A 27,825-nucleotide genomic window follows, 5' to 3' on the forward strand; every position below is an offset into this window, starting at 1 on the left:
TGAAGCATAAGCTATGGGCTGCCGGATACCATCTACTTCTTGCGATAAAAACAGCAGCAACGGCTAAGGAGGAAGCATCAGTTTGCAAGTACGAACTTACGACTGAAATCAGGCATAGCCAAGACTGGAGGCTGCATCACTGCCTCTTTCAGCTGCTCAAAAGCAGTCTGTTGCGCTTCACCCCACTCAAACTTGGCACCCTTTTTCCTAAGAGAGTTCAGAGGGGCCGCCACTTCAGCAACATTGGGGATGAAAACGACGATAAAAATTTATCATTCCCACAAAAACGGGCAATCCCCTTGGCATCCTTTGGAGGAGGAAAACTCCCTGATTGCCTGGGTTCTCTCTGGATCAATACAAACACCTCGAGAAGAGACAAGATGACCCAGAAACGATATTTCAGGCTGAGCAAAACTCACCTTTTCAGGATTGACATTAAGGCCAGACACTCGCAGCCTAGTTAGAACTTCCTCTAGATGAGTCAAGTGCTCCTCATAACTCTCACTGTACACAAGCAGGGTCATCCAGATAGTTGAACACGAACTTAAATTTGACATCATGAAAGATAGAATCCAGGAGTCTGGTGAGTGTTTGGGCCCCCACAGCCAAGCCCATTGGCACTCGGGTGAACTGGTACAAATTCCAAGGCACACAAAAGGCAGTGAGAGGTCGAGACTCGTGTTTTAGAGGAATCTGATGGTATGCCTGATTAAGATCAAAAATGGGGAAATACTTGGCCTTACCAAACCAGTCGAAAGCAGAATGCAAATCGGGGAGAGGCACGGAGTCAATTTCTATCTGAGCATTGAGCTTTCGATAATCCAGGACCAATCTGGACTTCCCATTAGGTTTCGGCACTAGAAACGCTGGACTGGAAAAATTTGAGCAAGACAGCTCGATTACCCCACTCTTAAGTAAATCATCAATCATATTTCTCAGAATTTCCATCTTTGGGCGGAGCAAGCTTATATGGATGGGAATGTACAGGACGGGTGTCTGTAAGACGAATCTCGTATTCCAAGAGATTGGTCGTGCCCAGTTTGTCAGTTAGGACTTCAGGAAAAACTGGAACAAATCTGCCTTATGTCCTCAGCCTCTTTCGGCGTAAGATGTCCTAGTTGGTCAGGAGGAGTCAAGCTCTTATCTTCCATCTCTAAGGCAGCAGTCCCACGAGACTCGACATCTGAAAAGGGAACGAGCACCCGCCTGGCGAAAGCAAAGAAAAACATGACTGGAGGCCAAATCCAAAATCATGCCAGTTTTTCCGATAAAATCTGCTCCCAAGATGAAAGGAAAAGTCAGGTCCTTAGCCACCAAAAAGCTCCAATCCCAAGAGAAATAATAAATTTTGATGTGAATCTGGGCACTACAGATAATAGGTAAAGGTGTGCGTGAAGCAGTCCAGCAGATAAGTGAACTAGGCTCAATCTGCCGTATTAGCCCAGAGGATTTTAGATCTTCAAAAAACGACAAAGAAACCAGACTGCGTGCTGACCCAGAATCAACCAGGGCCTTCTGCACCACATTCCCCACAAGCACATCCAGTTGTGGGCAGGTTGAGCGGGCAGCCCTTACTCCCTGCGCAGCCAGAGCAGCAACCTCCCCTCTCGGCCAACGATGATAACTGTCCCCAAGTCTATTTCTTTCTGTTTTCTTTCTGTTCTGTATTAAACCAGCTACCCTTTTACCATCAAAATTAGGTACATATTTGCCCTCAAAATTACCTTTACGGCACGAGTCGGGCTTACTCGTCCGCAAGCTTACTAGTTTTTTTTATTAAGTGGACAAAACGGTCTAATATGTCCCACTTGCTTGCAGCCATAACAGGTAGGAGGCTGCCTACGGGAAGGAGCAGCTGCTGGCTCAGACTGCACCGGAGCATGGACCGGCCCCGGAGGCAAGTGAGGAAGATGCCTCGACATGGCCTCCCTTTGATCATCCGCATCCTGAACCCCTCTAGAGATGATGGAGAGGCGGTCCAAATCCGCAAAAGATGCGGGACGGCTACAAAAAATCAAACGGGAGCGTTCTTCAGGTTTAATGCCCTCCAAAATAAGGCTCACCAACTCCGTTTCGCTCAAGCTCAAGCGCAACACCCGGGCTACATCCCGTGTCTCCCCGACAAAATGGCTCAACGTCTCGTCTGGTGCCTGAGGACGGTAAACCGCGTTCCACCCGCAAGCGCTCCCTAACCCGAGCAGGTACAAAGAACTCCAAGATCTCGGCGTGGAAACTGGTCAAAGGTGGCACCTCTCTTAAGGCAGTCTAGAAGGCGATCAAAAAGCGGCCTTAAGGAAAACTGCGCTAAAATCTGCATAAGCATGGCATCTGTCATACCAGGAAATTTTCTTAGCTTAAAAACTTCCAGAAGGAAATGGATAAGTAAATTAGTGTCAAGTCCATCAACTCTGGGGAAGTGTTGTAAAAACACTCCCCAAAGGATGAGGCAGTTTGCCAAAGCTAGAAAAAGGAAGGCACAACTATAGATGATGCCTCACCAGCCGCTTCAGGAGGGGCCACTACCCATCGGAGACATAGTAACTCTGGGAGGCTCGAAAGAAAGAGCCGGTGGATGGTTAGCAAAAGTAATGGTAGTGGGAACCTCCGTTGGAGTGACAGCGGTAAATAGTACCCCCTTCTCTTTCACCGAGCGCACCTCACTCAAACCATCTAAGGCTTGTTTTAATTTATTACTGGCCGAAAAAGCCCAACTTTTAATATCAGAGTCTAAACTAGGAGCTGACATAAGTAAAACTATTCTGTCACGCCAATGTAAAAGCTGAGATGCCAATCTAGCCTTTGCTGACCCGGACATGGGAAGTGACTCAAAATTAATATCGTCTTCTAATTCCTCCATTCGGGTTTTACAAAACTCAAATTCTGTGTTTAATTTGGAACTCTGCATTCCAGCTGCGGTCCAACGCTATACAAGCCCGTAATTGAGCTCTTAATGCCCTCACATCTCCCTCGGGCTTCTGTCCTCTCGCCAGGACCTCAAAAACCAACTCGGGCTTGCGTAGATGTTCAGGCACCAGGGAAAACGCCATACCAAACAATTAAGACAAATAAATATAACAATAAACAACAAAGCGTACGCAACAATTACTTAGTAACCTAAGTGGACTCAACTCACAAAAGGCTTACACTGACGAGGTCCAAGTGAAGAACTCAATACCTGCTACCTAATAGAAGGATACCCTGCAAATATACACTAACCACAACCTACAAACACAGAAGCAATAAATATAACAACACAACACATTGATAGGGGAAGAAGTAGAGTACAGTTAGATAAATTTAGCGGTTAAGCAATTTAGAGTCCCTTGCTCCCTGCAAGGGTAAGTCTGCAGGAAGCAAGACACTAAACCAATTCCACCCGGTATCCTGTGCTAGGGCGAGCTCCTAATAAAAAAAAAGTTGTGTACTCTAACCTCCCCCTACCTAACACTAACCTACACCAACAAAACAAAACCAGAACTGAGAGACAGCTGAGAGAGCAGCTAACCACGCTCTGCTACCATTGAAACCGTTACATCGCCGCTCGCACACCCACAGCAAACATCAGGGAAGCGCGCGCCCATGGCGGCGAACGGGATGCCGGATCAAAACTAACTAGGTAAAAATAAGAACACCGTGGTCAGTATACTCAGGTTCATTCACTAAGACAAAACATAGGCCTATCCAGTCAATAGAAAAATATATGTATATATACTATAAATAAAAAAAAATAAAAAAAATAAAAAGTGCCTGCAGTAGTAGATACCTCAAACAATCCTTGTCAGGTGCACCTGCATACAAAAATTATAAACGCCATAATTTGAAACAAGAAATGCCAATTTCACCCGGTATCCTTCGGATAAGGGCGGGCTCCTAATGAAATCCAAGAAATAACTAAATATATCTAAAACTAACTTAAAATTAAATAACAAAATATAAACTATATAAATGGCAACAATAACAATAACAAATAAATAAAGAATATAAGCAGGGTATCACAGAAGACTAGAAGCAGGGTGTTGACTAGAAGAAATGTCCATCATGGTGGCCCTCCTTCAGCAGAGCGCAAAAGCGAAGGTTCTCTGCGACCACGCATGATGGAGAGATGACAGGAGGAAACAATTTCATCTCTTGGAACTCATCAGTGAGGGGCCGTAAACTTAGCCGCACATGTCAGAAGGAGAACAGCTCAGCAAAACTAACAAAAAACACTTAAGGGGGGCTGGCCCAGTAAAAAAAAATTTTACTTTGCTGAGTAACGATTTTTTTTTGCTGAGTTACAGGTAAAAGTGTAAAACGTATGTCAGACAAGACTTTGTTTTGATTCTATTTTCCAGTCATTTCATAGCAACAAGCAGTTGCTTCAAACAGTCTTGGGACTTTTAAACATAAAAACACTATCCCCAAAGCCATCATGCTGGAGATAAAACCAATATTTGTAGACCTAACAATGCCAAACCTCCTCCAAAGATGTCTTATGGGAAAAACTCAGAACTCCAACGAAAGTTTGAACAGTATTTTTGTGGTCACTGTGTCCTAAAAAAGGATTTGCAGGAAGGGATATTGTGGAAATAGCTGCTCATGAAGCTTCCCTGATATTTAATGAAGGGAATAATGCAAAGTCAAAAGTGCTAGACCACTTGAAAATCAAACCCGGAAAAACACTTCAAACAGCTGCATGGAGACTTTTGACGTTCGACGAGTGCGCGACACAAATAAAAGAAACTATGTTGGCTAAGTCTGGAAGAAAGGAGAGCAAGGAGAAGGCTTAGAATAGAAAAGGAAAGTCAAGAAAAGGAAAAGGAAGGTGTTTCTTATGCTGCTGGAGGATTTTAGAGTACCATTTTAGTAAATTTATCAATAAAATATGTTTGTTTGCGATTTCCCGAAACATTGTTTTTTTTCCTATTATTTACATCATAACTCCAAAAGTATTGGAGCAATCTTCACCAAATTTTCACCAGATCTTCATTTTACCTGTGTAAATGGCTTGAACTAAAATTAAAATGGTGAGTAAAGTATTTCTTATATTCCAAGCCTATTAACTTCTAAAAACTCAATTTTTTTTGGTAAAACTACTTTAAAATTCAGTAATTTGTTTTATTTGTACATTTTTTGATATATTTTTAGTTCAGGCCAAGAAAACTATTGCCTAGGAACAAGATACATTTTATTTTGTGAAATTATCTCATAAGGTAGATTATTTATCATGTTAAAACCATTAGACTAAAGATTTTTTTTGCAAAGAAACAAAAATTTAAAAAAAATAATAAATTTTATATTTACAATTTTGTTTTTTCTTAAGTGTGTATAAAAAGTCTATTTTGACTTAACCTGAAAGTTTCAAACAAATTGGGCCAATATTTGACTGAGTAAAAAATTGTTTTTCCAAAACCATGCAAAAGTGATTGCGATACTGGGCTAGCCCCCTTAATTAAACAAAATTTTAAACTGGAGCTACTCCTAACTTGTACACCACGGCTCGGAGTCTTTGCCACTCTACCGGAAAGGCCAAACGCCTTCAAATGGTCAGTGGCCTCTGCAGCCAATAAACCACACACACATACACTATATAAAACACACATGAGCCGGGGAGATATAGGTATTGAACCGGCTCAATATATATATATATATATAAACGTTAAATTCTATAAATGGCAATAGCCTTATTTAATTTCAATAAACATTGAATCACAAAAAGTACTTGCTCCGCCGGGAGTCGAAACCGGATCTCTCACTTGCCGGGTGAATGTGCTACCATTACACCACAGAGTGGCTTACTTTTTCCGATTCAATTATTTTGTATTTGGGCCGTATCTGTCACATATGCGTTTAAATAAGCAAACTAACATATGATCGGAAGACCAAAACACCTGTCAAACGATTTTATTTACGTTAAATTGTATAAATGGCAATAGCCTTATTTAATTTCAATAAACATTGAATCACAAAAAGTACACACACACACACACACACACACACACACACATATATATATATATATATATATATATATATATATATATATATATATATAGAAACTAAAACTCTGTAGAATAAATGCATATTATCTTAAGGAGACACTTATAGACACAACAAGAGTTATAAATTGTTTGGTCATTAGTTAGATTGAATTCAATCTTTGTAATCATTATAACCTTATCGTATGACTATTTCTGCTGTCTTATTATTTACAATTTGAGAAACTCGCGCAAAAGTTACTTCTTGAGATTGCCGGCAAAACCACAGCACAAGAACAAGTCTAATCAGCATTGATGAAGTTGTAACCGACGAGACAATTAACAAGTTTAATCTGAAACATTACATTGCTGTTGTTGAGCTTTGTGAGTTCTAGATTATAATATTAACTGCTGGTATCTCAGCGTCGTACCATATAGTTATACCATGCAGAATCTTTACTGTTTTTTCTCTGTAAAAGGTTCAGAGCTTCTGCTTTCCTTTCAAATATCAACCAATATAATACTTACTAAGCCAAAGCTGTATTGCATTGACTAACTCCAATATTGAATTGGGATTGTTTTTTACTATTCATTACATTACTTGACTAAGTATTACATTATTAGTCATTCATAATATGTCATCAATTAATTAGTCTACTATATTACGTATATTCATAGCTAAACAGGTATCAGTATAATTAAGGAGTTAATTTTTTTTATGTGATCCTTTTTTAACTCGATTTTTATGTAACCTACGCAGCCGCCAGGACTTGCTCAAAAACTTGATAAGGTTCTTGCTACATTTTTAAATAACAGTATATGCTTTTATTCCACATTAAAATGTAATTAAACAGGGCTTTTTAAACATAACGCCAATAATGTTTTAAACTATATCACTCTGTATAGTTATGCACAGTTTAAGTGTTTTTATAATACAGCTAATAATAATTTTGCTCGTTAACTTCATTTATACCTCCTAGAGCCGAGAGCCAGTTTGCGCTCTTGTAAACAACACCATATGGTTTACTTTAAATGTACGCACAAATATCCTATAAGAGAGGGATTTTATTATGAGCAGTTGTTTTAATTATGAGGGTCCAAAATTACAGTACGTAAGTGTTAAAAATACCAAGAGATAAAATTTTCATGCTTTATCATAAGACAATATGCAAATCCTTTTTAAACTTACATATTTATAACCAGCTATTATACACATAATAGTAAATATAACATCTAACCCAATGCAGGAAACACAATTTACACCCAAATGTTGGTATATATTAGTTGGTATTTGGTCTCTTTGTCTAGCACTGTTACAACTGTTATCTACCATTTAGTCTGACGCTTGTTTTCTGAGTCTAAAATATATCTTTGAACACATTTTTAGATTACATGTTAAAACATGCTGATACCCTGCATATTAATCATCTGCAACTAACTAATGTGGTCGTCACTTTTTTAGAACTACCTTACTAATTTTACGAATAATTAGGTTAGTAGGTTAGTTAGCAATGATTTCAAATAACAGACTGCTGACGTAGCATGGAATATTTTACATCTAGCTTATTCCATACACGAGATGTTCTGCCAAAAGACAGACAGACAAATATATAGTCGGGCATAAAATAAATTTATATTCCCTCTGCAGATAAAAGAAATTGTGTCAGCTGAAGCATCAATGACGGTCAGGCAAGTATCATGTTTGGATATTCACCATCTTAGAACTCATTCTTCGTTTTTAAAATTGTTTCCCTACGCAATTTAACATCTACAATTTAAGTATTTGGTGAGATATACTGCCACCTGATACATCAAAAATTGTGTCCCTTACGTTAGATTTCATAGCAGTGTTCAATTAATACAATATCCTGCGGCAAGACAGGGTACATTGCAAGAGTCCGCTAAATCCGTTTTTTAAAATTAATAATAATGTCTTATACATGAAATCTTGCATTATTGTAAATGTCTTGATTACAATTTTATTTATTCTACCATGTTCTCGTTTTCTATAATGTTTACCCGTAAGACTATTTTCAAAATATTCGCTAATGGTCAACCAAATATCATCGAATCATGGTACTATCATGGAACTCAGTGTTACCCGTAAAAAATAAATCTTTATACTTTTCAAGCAAGGTAAGTTCGTTTTCAAGATATCGTATTAAAAAAAAAACAGACAGAAATAAAAAATATTCAACCTATTGAGTTTATACGCTTAACTAACACTTAGAGATTAAAATAACCATTCGAATATTTTTGATCATACACCAAAGTTCACATGTAACAAAAACCAATTTAGAGAAATATTTAAACCAATTTATTATTTTTTTAAACCATGTAACGAATGCTATACATTTATTTTATCCCCACAAAATTATTGAAGGTTCAATCTATCTAACGACTTTGACGATGTGCGAAGCTTTAAAATTTGCAATGTATCGCCCAAACTCAAACAGTGCCAAACCACAATGCCGGGCTGGGTTCCAGCTAATTTGCATTATAACATTCCACCGTATGTTTATTACTTCGTTATCCGTTCTGCAACAACTTCTAATTTGTCATCTTCATGTAGATTTTACACTCTTTTAAACCTCACCAAAGTCTTTTCGGAATTTACAGTACAATATTGTGAAGTAACTATCCATTACCAGTAAATCCTTCCCTAGATTTTAATTTGATACGCATATTCACTGGCCACAATAGGTTTGAAGTGAGAGAAGTTGTGGGGGAAGTCATTAGTGATTGAAAATATTTTATTTGTGTGCGAAGAGTTAAAGTTTGATGTTATGATGAAACATGTAATAACATATTTGATTTATTAGTATAAATGAAATATGCAGCGGTGAGCTGCACTGGTATGATCGTTAACTCTATAAACCGGTTCGTTTTGACCTCTAAAGATGTCTGCAACATTGATCCAAGGAACCAAATTTTGATTAACCGTTGAAACTGTAGTTTATCATTCATGTAAATAATAAGAATTACTATTCACATGTGAATATAATGTCTCTTTAATTTAAAAATATGAAATATTCAATGCATAACTTTATAAAATAACCACATTATTTCAAAATGTTGTTACAAAAACACGTAGTCTATTTGAGTCTAATTCAGTTACTGGTGATATAAAACCATTTGGAGGTCAATCTACTTATGGTTACCGCATTTTCATCATAGCTGTCCTTAAAGAGCTTAAAACGAAAAATAATGAAACCCGTTTTGTATATACTAACTCTTTAGGAGAAAAATGATATTTATAGGCCGAGAATTAATAAAGCGTATGACTGAAGGGCCTGTAAACACTGAAGTTTTGTATTTCTGTCTGTTTATTTGTTTTTATTACCAAACGATAGCTCTAGAACAAACTAAGGTATATAGACTTTGTTAAAATTTGTTACAGATGATAGGTGATTTGAAAGGATAATACGATTTATATGATATTTTGTACGTTTGCCATCGAGATAGTTTTACAGCAGATAAGACTACATTTTGATTATTAAAATCTACCCTCCTCCTCAGGAATAAAATTCCTAACTACATTAGAAAGTTTATAAACTAAAGAGTGCGTCAATAGACGCAGTCGTTGGTCTTGTCGATATGGTTGTAGAGGGGATTGAATGTCGGAACCACACAATGAGTGTGTTCCTTGATCTGTCCAAAGCATTCGACTGCGTTGACCCACAATATACTGCTCGACAAACTTGAGTCCCACGGCATTCGAGGCGTGCCTTTTAAATGGCTTAGCTAATTTCTAAGCCACAGATCCCAAGTTGTCCAGATATCAAATAAATCATCCAAACCAATAGACCCTACATATGGAGTTCCCCCCAGGGGTCTATCCTCAGTCCTGTGCTTTTCCTGCTTTATGTCAACGACATAGAATCATCGCTTCTGCATGGAAGAAGAGTGCAGTTTGCAGATGATACGACTCTTTTTTTCAATGCAAGATCAAGCGAAGTTTTGGAACAACAGGCTTTTGTTGATATCAACAACTGTGTCCAATACTTCAACAGCCTCAACCTCACAATAACCTCTTCAAAAACCAACGTTTTTAATTTTTCTTTGCGCACTGCGGGCAACCAGTGCGGACCTGCCATCTTGATGGTTGACTCCACACTGGACGAAGTATACTCTTCAAAATTCCTTGGAATGTACCTTGAGCGAGGACTGACATAGAATGCGCACATTGATCATTTTTGCGCCAAAATCTGCTCAGGCATCTTTGTTCTGAGGTCTTTAGCAAAATACTACCCGAGTCAGGTACTGATTACGGCGTATTATGGCTTAATATACCCCCACCTGGCCTATGGAGTGATCCTTTGGGGAGCTTGTGCTAACACTCAGTTAAAAAGAGTTTTCAGACTCCAAAAAAAAGCAATTCGAATCATCGCTAAAATCAAATTCAGAGAGTCGTGCAGGCAAGTTTTCAAGAAATTGCAGCTGTTGACTCTGCCATGTCTCTACATATTGGAAACAACTATGTTTTGTGTGAATAAATGTACCTTAACCAGAGGACAAGACATACACATGTATGAGACACGTGACAGAGCAAACTACCGAACTGGTATACACAGAACGGTAGTTTATGAACGCCTGCCTTCACAAGCGGGTGTTCAATTCCTCAACAGACTTCCCAATTCAATCAAAGATGCTCCAACGCCAAAGGCGTTTAAGACTCGCCTAAAACGCTTCTTGGTGTCTCGAGCGTTTTATAATGCAGGTGAGTTTTTGGCTTTCAACTGGGAGGCCGCCCAATTTGAAGAATGAACACCGCTGTTCGAAGTGGGTTGCATTGGCGATGAATGAAAGAGGTGTGACTTAAACATTGTATGTCTGTATGTGTATTATAGTATGAATGACTGAAATTTTAGGATATTATTATTAATTGACGTTTGCCATACGATGTACTATTGTCTCAGCAATAAAACAGATTTGATTTGAGACTGTCACTCAAAGGAATAACCTGAGCACAAACTACACGTCACACTGGTACTAATACAGATAGGACACTGACGCAGTGCATCATCTGAAACAACGAGAGCTGAATAGTTAGTGATCAGAAAGGGCATGAGTAAAGGAAAATTTTCTCCAGGCCTATTTATCGTAACTTGAATATAAATTTTATTAGTTTAAGTGTGTTATATTTTTTAAAACATTAGTTTGTTAATTAGTTATTTTTTTTTAATAGCAACGTAGGCAACATAAAAATGTGACTGACTAACCGTTTCAGTTAATTTTTTGTTTGAATCCTTGATATGTACATTGAAATATTATTCCCTAAGCGTATTTTGTCGGTTTTCCCATTTCGTGCCGTTATTGTCAGACGAACAGTTTTGAACGATGTAAGACTTTTCAGCTAGACTTTTTACTCGTTCCTTTCACTCTTTTCATTCCCACATTTAAATTTTAACCGAATTTATTCTATATGACAAGAAACATGTGTACTGTAAAACATATTTTTTCAGTCCTGTGTATATTGTTTTGGTTTGGTTTTTTACGAGACCTTGCCTAAGAATGTTTTGTGTTTTGAAGAACATTCTAATACTGTATATCCTGTAGTCTATCCATGAGATTTGATTGAGAGCCATTATACTCTATCACCCAGTAAGCTGGAAGATATTATCTTCTGGTTTTGTATGGACTGTCCGCAAACGTATTTTAATAAGCTATTGACTTTAAATTTTGCATGAAACTCTAGCAAAGCCTGTTACGCATACAGTGTGGCGTAACTTGAATAAAATATTTATAACAGTATAGCGGACCATTGTCATCGTTGTATATTCAAAAACACCACTTATAAGTTTCTTAATTATGCTACAATATATAGGTGTACGAGGCCGTAAGTACAAAGATTTAAAATAAAATAGGTCTGTATGTTTTTGCAGATAACTTTGAATAAACTATTAAAGTTGTATATATTTTAATAAAAGAAAGAAAGTACTTAGGATGGGTTTTATAGAAAACAATTATAAACGTTGAAACGGGGGTTTTACCAAAGCAGGTGGAAACTATTACTGTTACTCAAGATTTCCACACTCTAAGCACGTATTTAAAATTCAACTCTCGTGTAACTGTGCTTGAGAGGTAACTTGTACATAACTCGTATGTAAATCGGGTTAGTAAAAGTAGTTATCGCACTTGCTTTATAAATAGTTTAGAGAACATGTAATATAACTAATAAAGAGAAATGACATGGAACTACCCATTGCATAAATAAAGAAAGAAAACAAATATTTTTATTGATGCAAGCTACTCATTTTTAGTATAAAAATAAGTATTTTCTAGCAACTTGTTTACAACTGTGACATCGTTTTTTAAGACAAAAAGTGATGGTATTTTTAATGTAAGTGATTTTTAATCAATATTAATGAATATGCACGTTTTCATTAATTTTAATAATATTACTTTAAACAATCGGAATTTAAACTACGTAATCATTTATCTTCTTTGTAAAATTTACTATTCCACACTCTTGTAGTCATATTTCTCGACGAGCTTAATTACATTTCACATACAATGTACAAAATAAGCAAATGCTCTACTTTCTTTCTAATGGCTGGCTCTAGGAAACTATACTTCATTTTTTATGCAAATTTTTGCCCCCTGTAACATCGTGCTAAGTGGTCAAAACTTATCTCAGATTTATTGAGATACACCGTGTGTTAAGACCTTTTGAAAGAACTTGTTAGAACTTTGCGAACTTTTTTCCATTTTCATCAAGTCCAGTCACTCTGTAGATAGAAATGTGACCCACAATACAGTCCTTAATTCTGGAACAGAGTTACCAAAATGTACTCTAAATGTAATATTCAACTATAAAAGTGTTAATTTATTAGGAACTGTTTCATTAGAAACTTACTATAGGTATAACTGGTACCGTAAACAAGGGCTACTTTGGCCCTAGGTTCTTCTTTGGCCCAAAAGCAAAATAAAACGAAACAAGTTTTTTTGAGCGATTTGTGGCAGTATCTGAATTAGTTTCGGTTGGTTCCGTTAGGTGGTAGTATCAATCAAACTGCCTGATAGTTTAACTGATTCCCCAGTTGGTTGCTGGGCAGCAACTCCACAAGTTGTGTGTCTCGTGTAAGCAAGTGAAATTTTAACCTTCAAAACTTCTTCCTGCAGAAGACGCATTTCTTCAGGAACTACTAATGTAAGTATGTTTTTTAGAACACTTTTAAGTTACTAATGTTGTGCTGTAGTTAGACCTTTGTGAAACACAAAGTGACTTCCCATTTTCATGTATTTTTAAATCAGGTCTGGTAACCTACAAAGTACGACCTACTTTGGCCCAGCTTTTTTTTTGGGCCAAAGTAGGTCGTACTGTTATAAACCTGTTTTTTTAGCGGTAAAGTTCTATAAATAGCTTGCAAAATGGTTAGGTAGTGAATATATTTCTATTGCATGTATTTGGTTTTCAGCTTTTTCAAGATGCCCTACAACTACAAACGTCTCCCCAGGAGCCGAAAATATGCTGACTACAGCAACGAACATCTTCAAACTTGTCTAGAAACCATCAGATCTGGTGAAATGACAGAGGCAAGCTGCAGAAAATTTCAGGATACCCAGAAGCACTTTCTAAAAACAAATTGAAGAACTCATTTTCAAGTTCCCCAGGCCATCCTAAAGTATTTTCTCAAGAAGAAGAATTAGCTTTTTTTGCTAGTCATATCGCCAAAATTTGTTAATATGGTTTTCCACTGGATGAACTTGATTTGAGGTACGTCGTAAAGTCCTACCTAACTAGAAAATGAAAGACTGTACAATGTTTTTGTAACAATGTTCCGGGCCGTGACTGGGTTGTCATTTTTAAAGAGACACCCTCAGTCAAGTTTTCGTCTAACATCAAACGAAATCGAGGTCCCAACTACAAATGTTAAAGACCTAAAAGGAAGCAATGAAGACATGAAGGAACTTGTAGTAAAGGACAAATTTGTTGTTGTTCATTGGAATGGACTCCGATTCCCAGGGTTGGTGCTCTCTGTGGCGGAGGAGGAAGCGACAGTGGAGTGTATGGCGCCGACTAAGAAATTTTGGAAGTGGCCCCAAGAAAAGGATACGTTATTTTACAAATGGTGTGACATTTTAAAAGTTATTTCAGCCACCAAAGCTTGTAAAAAGAGGCCTTTTTAAGGTTGATTTCATTTAAACATAAGACATTCCTTTTTTGAAAGAAATTTAACTTTTTTAAACGGGTTTTTACATTTTTTACTCATTTATGTATTTTTAAATTGGTGTTAAATATTACTATTATCATTAAATAACATGTGTTTTTAAATACTCAGGTCCTTCTTTGTCCCATGCCTTTATACCACTATTTTTTTTATTGAAAAACTACCTTGGGCCAAAGTTACCCTACCCTTAGGGTAACATTGGCCCAAATCTTAAAAATAAATTTAAAAATACAAAACAAATTTTTTAGGTCAAAAAGTGTGCAGCATCTAAAATATAACATGTTATAGTTGTATTAAAAGGTTACCGGGACTTAAATTAAGTAAAATATTATTTTCTTATAAGGTAAATCGTATGAAATTATTCAAAAGTGGGCCAAAGTAGCCCATGTTTACGGTAACTAAATAATGCAATTGTGTTATTTACAAGATAAAGTTGGGGGTTGTGAATTATCTGATGGCACCACTGTGCTAAGGATACTGGAAATTTGTAACAGGCATCTATTTTTTATATTGTTGTAACAATGGCAATGTGTATTTCATTTTCCACGAGCAAGCTATTATTTTCCAAATCCGTTAAAGATCTACATGTGAGATTGAGGCTCGAATGTGAATTTTTTATCGGCTCTGTAGGCCTCATTGTATTGCTCATTTACCTATTATTAAAATGCTAATATTTCCCACTGTGCCACTGATGTATGAAGGGGATCCACTTCGTATCATCTTTTAACGTTAGGGGCTCTAGGTTCAGTCTATCGAAGATCCGTTACTACAATGAAGTAATGATATGTGTTTGGCACCTGTTCTTGCATCATCCATGTTAATATTTGGGAACTGTAATTAAATCTGCTAGTAGATTATTAACATCTATTTGTATCGTTTATCTTAACAACCCCCCCCCCCTAAACCTCTTTGCATTTATAGACGATAATCAATACTATTGTGATTTTGATCGATCGAGCTACGAGTTTTGGATTTGAGCATAATATCTAAATATAATCAAAAGCCAAGGCCCTCACTCACTCACTCACTTACACTCTCATACTCACTCAGCACTAATTCTTCAGCTTTCCGATATCACAGACCGGTGAAGTTTAACACACGAATGCCTCATTACGCAAACAGAAATCTAAAGTATTTTCACGAAAATTCAAACTGTCAAAGGGGTCGGAAAACCTAGAAAAACTATGTTTGATTTTTTCACCTTCTTGATGTCCTAGAAAATTTAATTTTAATTAAAAAAAAAAATAAAATGCGTACAAACACGAATCCTATGCTCGCAAGGAATAAAAAATAGATTGCCATGTATTTTAGACACACAATAAATTGGTTTAAATTGGGGTGCAACCCGTAGAAGAATTACATTACATTTATAGTGAGATAATGTCCTATTAAGTGACCATAACTTTTAAGGAAAATTTATATTTCAGATATTGAGTAAGAGCTAATCTACGTTAGAAAATGCTATAAAACATAATAATGTCCCAGTTTCACTCCGAAGGCTCCTTTTCAAACAGTCGACAAGAACTATGCCAGAAGATATTTCGCTAGACCGGTCTTTTGAACTAATGGACCAATTCCATTCCAGCTCAAAATACTCAAAATACCTTTAATATAAATTAAAAACTAATCCAAAATTCTTCTTAGTTGTCTTTTGGCGGAATTAGGAATGTCTGATGTGTGTTATATATTTTCTTGATCAGCAAAAACAAAATCAGCTATGGAACAAAACATGCTAAAAACGAACTAAATGATAATGGCCATAATATCTGTTATTTTCCAAATCCTTTAAAGATCTACATGTGCGATTGAGGTTCGAATGTGAATTTTGTATCGGCTCTGTGGGCCTCATTGTATTGATCATTTTCCTATTAGTGTTTGAACAACTTGAAAAAATATGACTTTAATGACATTAACATATATCACTGTAATGAACAGAACACCAATAGGTTATAAGCCAGCTACGACTGGATTGGAAGAGGGAATTATTGGCCACATAATATTATAAACTATTTATTTGAAATATATATGTCTAGTTTATTTCTTCATTGAGAGAGAGGCAAAATCAGCTTTGGAACAAAAAATACTAAGGTCGGAGTGAATTATCAAGACTATAAATATACACTTTTCACATATTTTCTTGATCATGTTAAGAAGGCTCAACACTCAACATTGGCGTTAAATATATCATTCACTCGAACTAGAAGTGCTCATACAGACGCAAGACCCATGAATTTGCGTGCGTATCCGCGGGGGACCGCTAGAACAACATAAAAAATTATAAACATGTGTGAACTAAAACTACTGATAATGCGTATACCATATCAACCTAGAAATTATTGAAATAAATAATATATTTAATCTCATAAACTACAGTAAAAACATTAGTAGTCCTCATATAAATTAATGTAATAGCACTACAAATAAGCCATAACATAATAATTTGAAACTAATAACTATTAATTACAGTACAAAAAATTACATAATAGGTCAGAAAATTAAATTTACAAAGCACTATAATAAATCAGTAAATGTATTAAGCTATAGAGTCACAGTTGCGGTGATTGCTTCAAACACATTAACGGACCAGTCTTTGACTGAACTCAGAGCGTGTGGCCTTCATGTAATCTGCTAATGTAACCTTTCGGTTTGATCATCCTCTCCCAATCCTGTCGTAACTGGCTTATAACCTCTTGGTGTTCTGTTCATTACAGTGATAGAAGTTAATGTCATTAAAGTCATATTTTTCAAGTTGTTCAAAACATTGGAAAATCTTCTTCGCAATTATTTTGTTATAAACTTATCAGCAGACAGCCCCCAAATACCTAAAGCTTGCTTAAATAGCCAATGGGCAAAGGAGTATTTTCTAATTATAACGACTGTTTAATAATTCTCATTCAGGACAAAAAATATTACAGTATTTCATCAAAATAAGAGACCGTTTAAGGCTTCCGAAGTGTACATACTGTATACACTTTATCTGCTATTGTTTCAACAGAACATAACTGGACTGATTGAGTAATAACATAAGCAAAACAAAAGAAAGGGAGAGAGAGGAAAGAAAAAATTTAGTGAGGAAGAGAGGAGGGGGGAGAGAGAGGAGAGAGAGAGAGAGGGGGGGGGGGATGCAATGAAGATTCTAAGTTACCCTGATAAAAAGTTTTTTACCAAGAGGGACCGGGCTTTCGCGGTTTAGTGCAAGCAAGTGGCTTCTTTATTTCAATCACTTAACAGGACATAATATATTGATTTTGACAGCAAAATACTTAAGAACCTTAGTGAATACATTTTGAGCATCTGCATGCAGTTTAGATGCTCCACACTCAGATCGGCCTACTTTAGGTGAAAACAAAAGAGTTTGAAATTTTCGTACAATTATTGAAGATCAGCAGCAGTCCACCAGATCAGTACCAAATCTTTCTGATGTTCCTTAAGGGTCTGTGGTACGCTCACTGAAAAAAGTTTCACACTTATACGATCCAGACCGTCGTCTACAAGTTTGTTAACAAGTGGAAGCACTAATTTATCTTATTTATTATTTGTCCGAAACGTTTGAGTTTGGTCAGTGGTCAATTAGGCTGTAATCTTATCATCTGATTAAAATACGAAAATGTGTGTTTTAAAAACAATAAATAACGTGTTCATTTCGCTTTTATATAAATATTTTAGCTTAAAACATCCTGACAAAACCTAATGATAAAGGTGATGAACAAAGTTATAACTGCATTGAATCATCGCTACAAGTATTGAATGTAATCATATAAAGATCAATCAGCTGACATTATATTCATGGGAGGTTTTAAAATTTAGTTAATTAAACACGTACTGTTATGGGTATCACTGTGGTATTAAATAAGCTGTTATAGTTTCGATTGTTAATAGAAAAAGAGGATATATCCAACACATTTGCAATTTAATATACCATCTCTTCATTAAAGCAACGACAAGGAAATTCGTTTCCATTTTAAATACCCGTATCAAGGGTTGAGATCCACCCATTTAACCTGGCTGGATGAGATAAACAGTTTAAGCAAAAGCTCATTTTTAATGCAAAATAAATCTTGGTGGCTGATCTCTGTTGTGTCGTCCGCTCTCAGTCTGTTCCTGTTCTCTCGTTAGTTTTCCGAGCGCATTAATTTGTTTCCATTTAACTTTTACGAGCATTGAAAGAAATTTATGCTTTTCATTTATCTTGTTGTTTTTGTAGGAAACTTTAAATTTTCTGTGTTATTAATCGATAAAAATGAAAACTCCATTAAATAATAACTGTAGAACGCAGGATTTAGATACGAAAATATTGGGTTAACTACGCTAAATTATAGGTATTTTTAAGATATGTTCGTGGAATGTATGAAACAGCACATCACATTTTCCATCCTGTTGTTTAGCACCAAATCATTACACTTTTATTGTAAGGTGGATTATCATATTTATTAGCTCTACTAGTCCCTGTTAATGAAACCCTTTAGATCTTTGACCTGTGCCGAAACAGGCACTGTCTCGAGGAATGTGTTTCATTGGTTTAGTTTGAGTTCAGCCAGCAACAAATGGGCCGCTATAATCCGGACTAATGGCTGGGGGCAGCCTGGTTTAAAACAAAGAAATATGTACAAACATAAAAATTTGTGTTTTGGCCCATCTTAAAAAATTTCTAATAATTTAGTAATTGACCTTGAATACAAAAATATTTCACTTTTGACAGAATATAATATAAACAACAAATTTACATTATAACCAATTTGTTCATTTTGAAACAAAATAAAATTTATTTATTTTCATACACAAGGATGTATTTCAAACCGCGCTGAAAAAATTATGTGAATTTTCATATAAATGTAACGCACGAACACATTAGCCAAAAGGAAACCGAGTCATTAACATTAGGTTATAGCAAGTAAAGAGAATTTACACAACTCTGACTAGACACTAAGTAGATTAGGTTGCGTTTGACGAGGCTGTCAAAATAAGGTTTCCGTTGTGGCCAATTTTTTCTCAACTCTGAGATGATGCCAGATGGATGAGATTTACGATTAAAAACCACAATAGTCTTAAATCTGAGATGATCTTAGGAAATTGACTTTATTTTAAGGCCAGTGTATTTCTGATTTTATGCCAGCTAGATTAGGGTATTGTTATGTCCAGTTTATTTCCAACTCTCCTGTGATGTCAGTTAGATGAGGTTACCGTAATGCCTAGTGTCTTTCCAAGCCTGTCACGATTTTAACAGATGAGATTACTGTTATTGCATCTACAATAACAAATCTGTGACGAGGTTTATCGTGAGGTTACTTTTGCGGCTAGAGACGCTGGGCCAATTTAAATACTGCTATTACTGATGGCAAGTAATTGCTATGGAAGCAATTATACTATAAATTCTGCTCCTAATAGCTGCTAATTAGCTACTTAATATGTATTAGCAACAAATTACTGAAAATACAACAAAGGTTTGCTCATATTAAAGTAATAGGAAAAGATTCGACGTATTGTGTGCATTTCGTTTATCGAAATTGTAATAACAATATAGACGTTACTGAAACGTTTAAGTTATAGGTATTTACTAGGGAAAAACTGGGTTAGATTTCACTACGCTATTTTAAGATAAGATCAGTAAACTGAAAATGAATTATTTTAAACGAGATTATGAAAAGAATGAGTTATTTTCGAAACCACAAAAATGTAAATACGTGCCTTCATTACTTCATGAATATTTTATGAAGAATAATTAGTTATTGGAGTAAATACTCTAACGTCAATCTGTAGCAGTAAAACTAGTTAACACAACAAGAATTATTAAACATAACTAGTGAATATCATTTCTAGGAAAATGTACGCAGTTTGTTATAAAGGTAAAGGGTATTATAAACTTAATCTAACCACCTCATATATGTATTGTATAGTTCAATATTCCTTATGGTTGAAAAAAGGTTTTGGTAATGTTTTTAATGAATATTGAATAACGAATTTACTGATATTCAATTTTGTAAAACTGAGAACAAGAAACAATCTCCAAGAGATCTTTGCCATTCAAGGAAGCCACTCGAGGGGTACAAGACAAGCCGTAGAAACAATATATACGGGTTACGTGCGTGACTTAACTTTGAATGTACAGTTTAACACGAAATGCTTCTCTTCTTCTGCTGTAATACCGAAATTACAGTTTATAGACACGTTTTATATATGTAAATTAATGTAACAGACCCAGACGTTTATTTAGTGTTTACACCCACTCTCAAATTTAAAACAAGGGAAAAGTTTTCAAATAAATAAACCATACTCCACCTTACTGTTACTCTTTTCCTCGTTATCACATTACTGTTATAATTTTATTGAGATAATATCTATAACACTGAACTATTGACACAATTTTAATTCTTCGTACAAGTTTCGTACTCCTGTCACGTTTGGCTAAGAGGTAAACTGCTGTTTTCAGGTTGGTATCTCTTGTAAAATTGAGTTCTAGGCCAATCAGCACTCTGATTGTTTCTGAACGTGAGTGGTTTAGTTGTTAGTATATTTTCATTTAAATGTTTATTCTTCAACACAGTTCATATTTTGTATTTTGAATGTTTCTTTTTAACATAGTTTCAAGATATATGTACTGCTTACATTGATTATTTCATTAGGCTATCAATTTTTGCCATTAGTATCACCCGCATACTGTATGTATACTAATTTACATACTGTAATTTGGATTTAAAATAATTAGGTATACTTTTGTATTTAATGTGTAATATTATAAGTTGCAAGACTTTCGTTGTTAGATCATGTTATATAATTAAAAATGAAAAAGGATAACAGATAAATGATGTGCTATTTCATCAGGCGATGTTAAGGCTAAAAAGCCATTCCTAACACGTGACCTGAACACCAACGCCTTAAAGGTCATGCTTAAGGTTGCTTGACTTGGTTATTTTGGCATACCCGCCGTAACCGCCACATTGTGCCTTTGGCAAAGTTGTATTATTCTAACTGCAGTTCCTTTAATGATTTAATATTTTATGTAATAATGAATCATGTTTAAAATATAAAATATTTTTGAAGATTACTCATCACATAAAAATTGAAATATTTATATACTTTATCCTTGTACGAATAATGTAACTTATTTTATTATAAGTAAGAGTTTGGGCAATATGTATGGGTATATTATAGTATATATTTAGTATAATAAGTTATGAGTATAGTACAGTATAAGTGGGTACAGTAAAGTACGATTATAGTACAGCAGTATATATGTGTACAGAATCAGTTGCCATCTCGTCAATTTCTGCTACTGCAGCAGAAGGCAAATATTTATTTCCATTGATAGATCATGTTAATAATATATGCAAGATATATATCCGAGCAAAAATCAATATTTTATCGTTAGAGATTTTAGAATGTTTAAATATCATACGCTATCAATTTTTTATTTAAATATAAAAGACATTGCGGGAATAGCACTTGTATCCTAATAACCTAAGTTTGGTCATATAAAACTAACAAAACCTAACTATTCAAGTAAGAAATTTCTTCCTAAACCAATTTATATCAAAATTTAGTTCTGTTAAATACCTAAAAGTATATATGCCAGAATAAATTTTATAGTAGTTACTGGTACAAATTCTTCGTATGTTCTTTTTTTTACGCTAAAACTGCAAAAGTGTAGTATAAACAAAATGTTATTTTAACTTAACAAGTTGTCACATGGTATGTAATTACTGGCTTATATTAATTTATATTGAACTTAAATTTAATTGTATACGAATGATTTCAAAGATGGTGTTATATATCGATTAAACAAATTATTTAAATGTTTATTATATAATTTAATATACGCACATAAAACCAATCTATACGGTTAACAGTGACTTTTCGTTGTTAAACGTCACTCAAACTCACATGCGTTAAAACATGACTTAGGTTTCTATTGTCATGATGATTTCATAAATGCATTGACTGCAGATATAATGCAGTTTCACAACACAATCAAATTTGCTCCATGTCTGTAGATGTATTTTTTTATCTGAAGTGCTATATTAAAAATACATAATTAATGTTGAAGAAAAATGTTTTAATTAGGTAGCGTATTGTAAATATTAAACTACATGAAAAGTATCTTTCAAAATATTAGAGGATAATTTCTAAAGCTAGTATTGCATTTGTTATTAAAATATTATTTGTAGTACCAAAACAATATAAGTTGTAAATGGTTTCAAAATCCACCGTAATGTGGATATTCAAAATTCCTATGCCCTTAATAGGTTATAATACGTATTTATGTATCACCTCAATAATAAATGCTTTAGATGTGACTCATAATACACGATTCACAAAGCGCGATCCGAGATTGGTTTATAAGGGATGATGGCTCTATATTGTTACAGTTTAGACATAAATACGTAATTTATAAACACTTATTAAACCTAAAAATGCAAAATGTTATAATAAAATTAATTGAATTTTTTAATGACAAATACGAAAGCAAGGTTTAAAATTCAAAATACTGATAAAAGTAGAGTTAAACCATCACTTCATTAAAGACCATTGGCAGCTGGTTTGACTATGATGTTAGCCGAGCATCGCAGACTTGTAGTAAGGATGAGGTGGCAAGACACTGAGATATAAAAACAAAATTAATAAATCTGCTGAAATTGGATGATATTAGTTTCTTCTCAAGCAAATTATTATTCAATCAATGTTGAACTACACATAAGTAAAAACCATAGATTTATCTCTTAAAAGTCATAAATTGAATCTAATATAAAGTAAGCACATTAAGTATTATATCAATACATCTAACGATAACGAGAGGCTTAAACCCCCCCCCCCCACCCCCCCCCCCCCCCACCCCCCCCCCCCCCCACCCCCCCCCCCCCCCACCCCCCCCCCCCCCCACCCCCCCCCCCCCCCACCCCCCCATTGTCATATTATAGTGCCTGTTGAAATGTACTGTTAAGATACCTATCTGATGATAATTCAGTTATGCTGGGGAATGTAAATTCCATTTCTGCATAACTGTCTGCCTGTCTGACTTCCTGGAGAACATCTCGAGTATGAAATGAGCTAGATGGAAAATATTGCATTCAACTTCAGCGAAGCCTGTTAAGCGACGCGTTGTGTGGCATAATCTTACCTTGTTCCAAAAACTAATTGCAGCTATGAAATATTTATTAGCGTTTAATATTTTTATCCTCAAGAAGCCTCCAAAGATTTCTCTGAATAATGTTATATTTGAATACTTCCTGTGCTGTTGAATTTTATTTTGAAATTATTTTAATCCAAGGAGTGCAGTTATTTCTAAAATTAAATATTAAAAAGTGATATGTACTACCATCTTTGCTCTTTTCTATTGCTACTATTATTTTATGCCAATGGGCGCTATTATGAATAATTAATATTTAATATACCGTATAAATGTCATGAGATTTTATAATACATGAGAATATAATTTTTACATTATCATGAAGTAGTTTACTTTAAACAACGTAGGTTTTAGTAAAATTTTATGGGAACATTCTATAAAAGAATGAGTCCAGCCAAAGAGATATAAACCAACATGTGTATGATATCTGGTTATAAGTGTTATCTTCTGCCCTAGAAGAAATTCCCTTATACATTTCAAGTAAATTAGGTTGTTTGCTTACATGCGTACAAGTTGGCAGTCGTCTATGGAGGCTGTAAATGAAAACAATAATGACTTCATTGTATAAAATCATTATTATCCCTGTTACAAAAAATGGTCACCTATGAATAATAATTCAAATATATATAATAACTTTAAAATTATTACATTCCATACATTTAATTACATTTTAACTTGAACAGTATTGTAGTTGTTATACGTAACGAACTAAAAATATGTGTTAAAAAACACAAATTTTGTTAAATTCTTTACCCGTTTTAGGGAAAGTAAAGCAGAAAACTATGAACTATTTACTATCAAAAAGGATTAACTGAATACCTAAGAAAATACGATTACCTTCTTCATTGTATCATCAGACACTGTGACGCTCAGATACCAGCCGCTGTGGCGTTCAGATACCAGACGCTGTGACGCTCAGATACCAGCCGCTGTGACGCTCAGATACCAGCCGATGTGACGATCAAATACCAGCCGCTGTGACGCTCAGATACCAGCCGCTGTGACGCTCAAATACCAGCCGTTGTGACGCTCAGATACCAGACGCTGTGACGCTCAGATACCAGCCGCTGTGATGTTCAGATACCAACCGCTTTGACGCTCAGATTGTAGCAGATAATTTTATAAGCTACCAAGCACACACAAAAAACAACAACACAAAGCTTTGTGTTGTTTTTGCGTTAGGTACACATAAAGCTTAACAACGGCTATGTAATGTCTCACATTAAGCTTGTTATTCGTCGCGTCGGTTACGGCTGTACCAATGCTGATTGGACTTGTTCTTGTGCTGTGGTTTAGCCAGTAATATCAAACAGTGGTTTCAGTACTAGTTTCTCAAGATATTAGTTATTAAGATTATGAGCATGCAACTGCAGAGATACATAATTATGATTATACAGTTATTACAAAGATTGACTTCAATCCAGCTCTAGATTTCAACTATGGTCATGTTTTTTGTCAAAGTGTCTCCTTAAGATAATGTGCTTATACTCTCCAGATTTTAGTTTCGAAAAATATACGAGTTTTAAGTGTTTTGAAAAATTAAGTATGTTAGAAAAATGTTTGGGTAGAAGTATTGACATACAAGTATATCTTGATTATACAACGATGGCTCATTTTAAAAATTATCACCATTTCCTGTATCTTAATCACTTTTGCGGTAGGAAGAATAAGATTTTAAGAATTTAAAATCAATGCTTTAAATGTACTTACCTTTCACCAGATAGATAATATTTTAGGTGATGTATACCTTTCAGTAAAATCTGCGATAGCTACAGCAAAAACCGATACTTTCATCTAGGAAACCCCTTGGATGTACACGATAGGCAAATTACTAACCGCAAATGCCGATATATTGGAGTAATAAGGGCTGATCGATGAGTCTAGTTTATTACTGATGAAGATTGTTGGAGTAAGTGAGGTGCTATTAGCGCAAATTTAAACATATGGGAAGAACAAAACTCTCCCATATTTGATTGGCAGAAGCTGCAATAGAGAAAGTTTCCTCTTATTAAAAGGTTGCAGATATGACAGAACATAACTTTTCGGTTAGTAATAAAATAGATACTTTGAAATGACATTTCTAAAGAGTTACTCAATTTATGTGTTACTCACATTAAATTGTAAAGATGTTAATATAAACCAGAATTAAAATTAAAACCTAACAAAAATAGTCAATATAAAAACAGCTGATTAAAAGTAAATTATCATGCATGAAACATAAAATAAAAACGTCCCTCAGTCTGTGTTAGAGTTGTACTTTACTTTAGTAATAAGACCTTTAACGGTGTTGTGTTGTGGTTGATCTAAAACAGTAAAATATAAATAATACGAATACACCGTAGAACACTTTTGTATTTTTATTTGTACAATGTATATTTCGGATTCTAATAATCCTTCTTCAGGCACTTATACATTAAGGTAAATAATTGAATAAATAAATAACTATACCAATTTGACATATGTTTTAAGTACCTTGGTGGCTAAATTTTGTATTTAATTTTTACATGTGATCAATTTATATCGTTTAAAAGTCTATCAAATAAATGTATTTTAACATATGTCAACTTGGTATAATTATCTACGACCTCAATTTACTTACCTTAACATAAAAGAACCTGAAGATGGATTCTTTGAATCTAAAATGTGTCTTTACAAAAGCATCTAAATGTGTATTTTTGGTTATATTAAACATATTTCGAGGCTATATTTCTAAAAAAATACATATTCTTGAGCCTTGAGAACACAGGAGGTAATAACCACAACATGGCTCTGTTACGACGTAACAAACCATCAGTGTGTTCTCTGTGTAGGATCTTGGAGTCACATTTTAACTGTCTATCTATCTGCCTTTCTGCTCTCTGATCAGGAATATATAAATTAAAAACAATCGCAAGGCTGATATCTGTCCTTCTTTGCTCGATGTCATGATTTATAGATTCTGCTTTTGGTTTATATATATATATTTATATATATATATATATATTATATATATATATATATATAATATATATATACAGGGGTGTACATAAAGTCCTGCACGGGTATATATTTTCTGAACGATAACAGATAAAGAAACAAGATTTGGTAACATCAATACTACACCTAAAAATATACTTTTTGAAGGAACTATCAGTTTTCTGTAATATCATGGGGACGTCCCCGCAAGGAGTCAGAAGGAAATCTTAAATAGGAGCATAGGTCAATATGGACATCATTTTAAAGGGCTTATCTAGCAGAGTTTAATGCCGCAAACCGCACTCAAAAAGATTGATTCCAGTACAAAATGGCGGCTGTTCAAAGATTTTACTTGGTTACATTTTATTACTAGCCATAACCCCAGTAAAGCAAAACTGCAACCAAACGAAATACTGCAGCTAACTACTACATTAATGCTTGTCAGTTGTACAGAAGTGAATTATGACATTATTTATCCTCAAGAGTTACAAATTTGGTCCTAATATATTGATAACGGGGAACACGAAAACCTGATAACAGTAACAATTAGAAATCTCAGCGAACTATGACGATCGGAAACACTTCCTGTTTTCATAAAGTGTTGAACAGTTCTCCCTACAGTTTGTTTCTAGAAATTGGCTGCCTCTCGTGAAAGTAGTCATTAAATAAATAGCATGCTTCCTCGTGTGATCGTCTGTTATTTCCCCAACCATCATAAGAAGTGTTTATACGTTCACGTTCGTCAAGCGACATAGTGTAGTTGAAGAAACTACAAGCAATACGACAAACTCTTTTGTACTAAAGCGCACTGATAAAATGGATGGACAGCACTACTAAAAACAAGAAAACTAGAATAGCCTACTATGAATAGACAGACTGGCTAATAGGAAAGTCCTAACTGCGACCAAAGATAAGAGATTTCTAATCGTTACTGTTATCAGGTTTTCCCCCGTTATCAATATATTAAGGACCAAATCTGTAACCCTTGAGGATAAACTAATGTCATAATTCACTTCTGTACAACTGACAAGCATAATGTAGTAGTTAGCTGCAGTATTCGTTTGGTTGCAGTTATTTGCTTTACTGGGGTTAATGGCTACTAATAAAATGTAACCAAGTAAAATCTTTGAAACAGCCGCCATTTTGTACTGGATCAATCTTTTTGAGTGGCGGTTTGCGGCATTAAACTCTGCTAGATTAAGCCCTTTAAAATGATGTCCATATTGACCTATGCTTCCTATTTAAAATTTCCTTCTGACTCCTTGCGGGACGTCACCCATGATATTACAGAAAACTGATAGTTCCTTCAAAAAGTAGATTTTTAGGTGTAGTATTGATGTACCAAATCTTGTTTCTTTATCTGTTATCGTTCAGAAAATATTATACCCGTGCAGGACTTTATGTACACCCAGTTCATTATATATGATATATATAATAATTGATATAAATAAATCCTTAAATTGTTAGCAGTCAATGTTTCCTGGGTTTAATTCTTACTTTAGTCAAGGTACTCTGGTCCATTTCCTTCCCATCATTAGTTTCGAAGGGCTATACACTGAATATCTTTTAATATTTTGTTCTTTAGCATTGCAAGTGTTGGATCCTTGTTTCTACTTAA

The sequence above is a fragment of the Homalodisca vitripennis genome, chromosome 2 (genome assembly GCF_021130785.1).
Source record: "Homalodisca vitripennis isolate AUS2020 chromosome 2, UT_GWSS_2.1, whole genome shotgun sequence".
NCBI lineage: Eukaryota > Metazoa > Arthropoda > Insecta > Hemiptera > Cicadellidae > Homalodisca > Homalodisca vitripennis.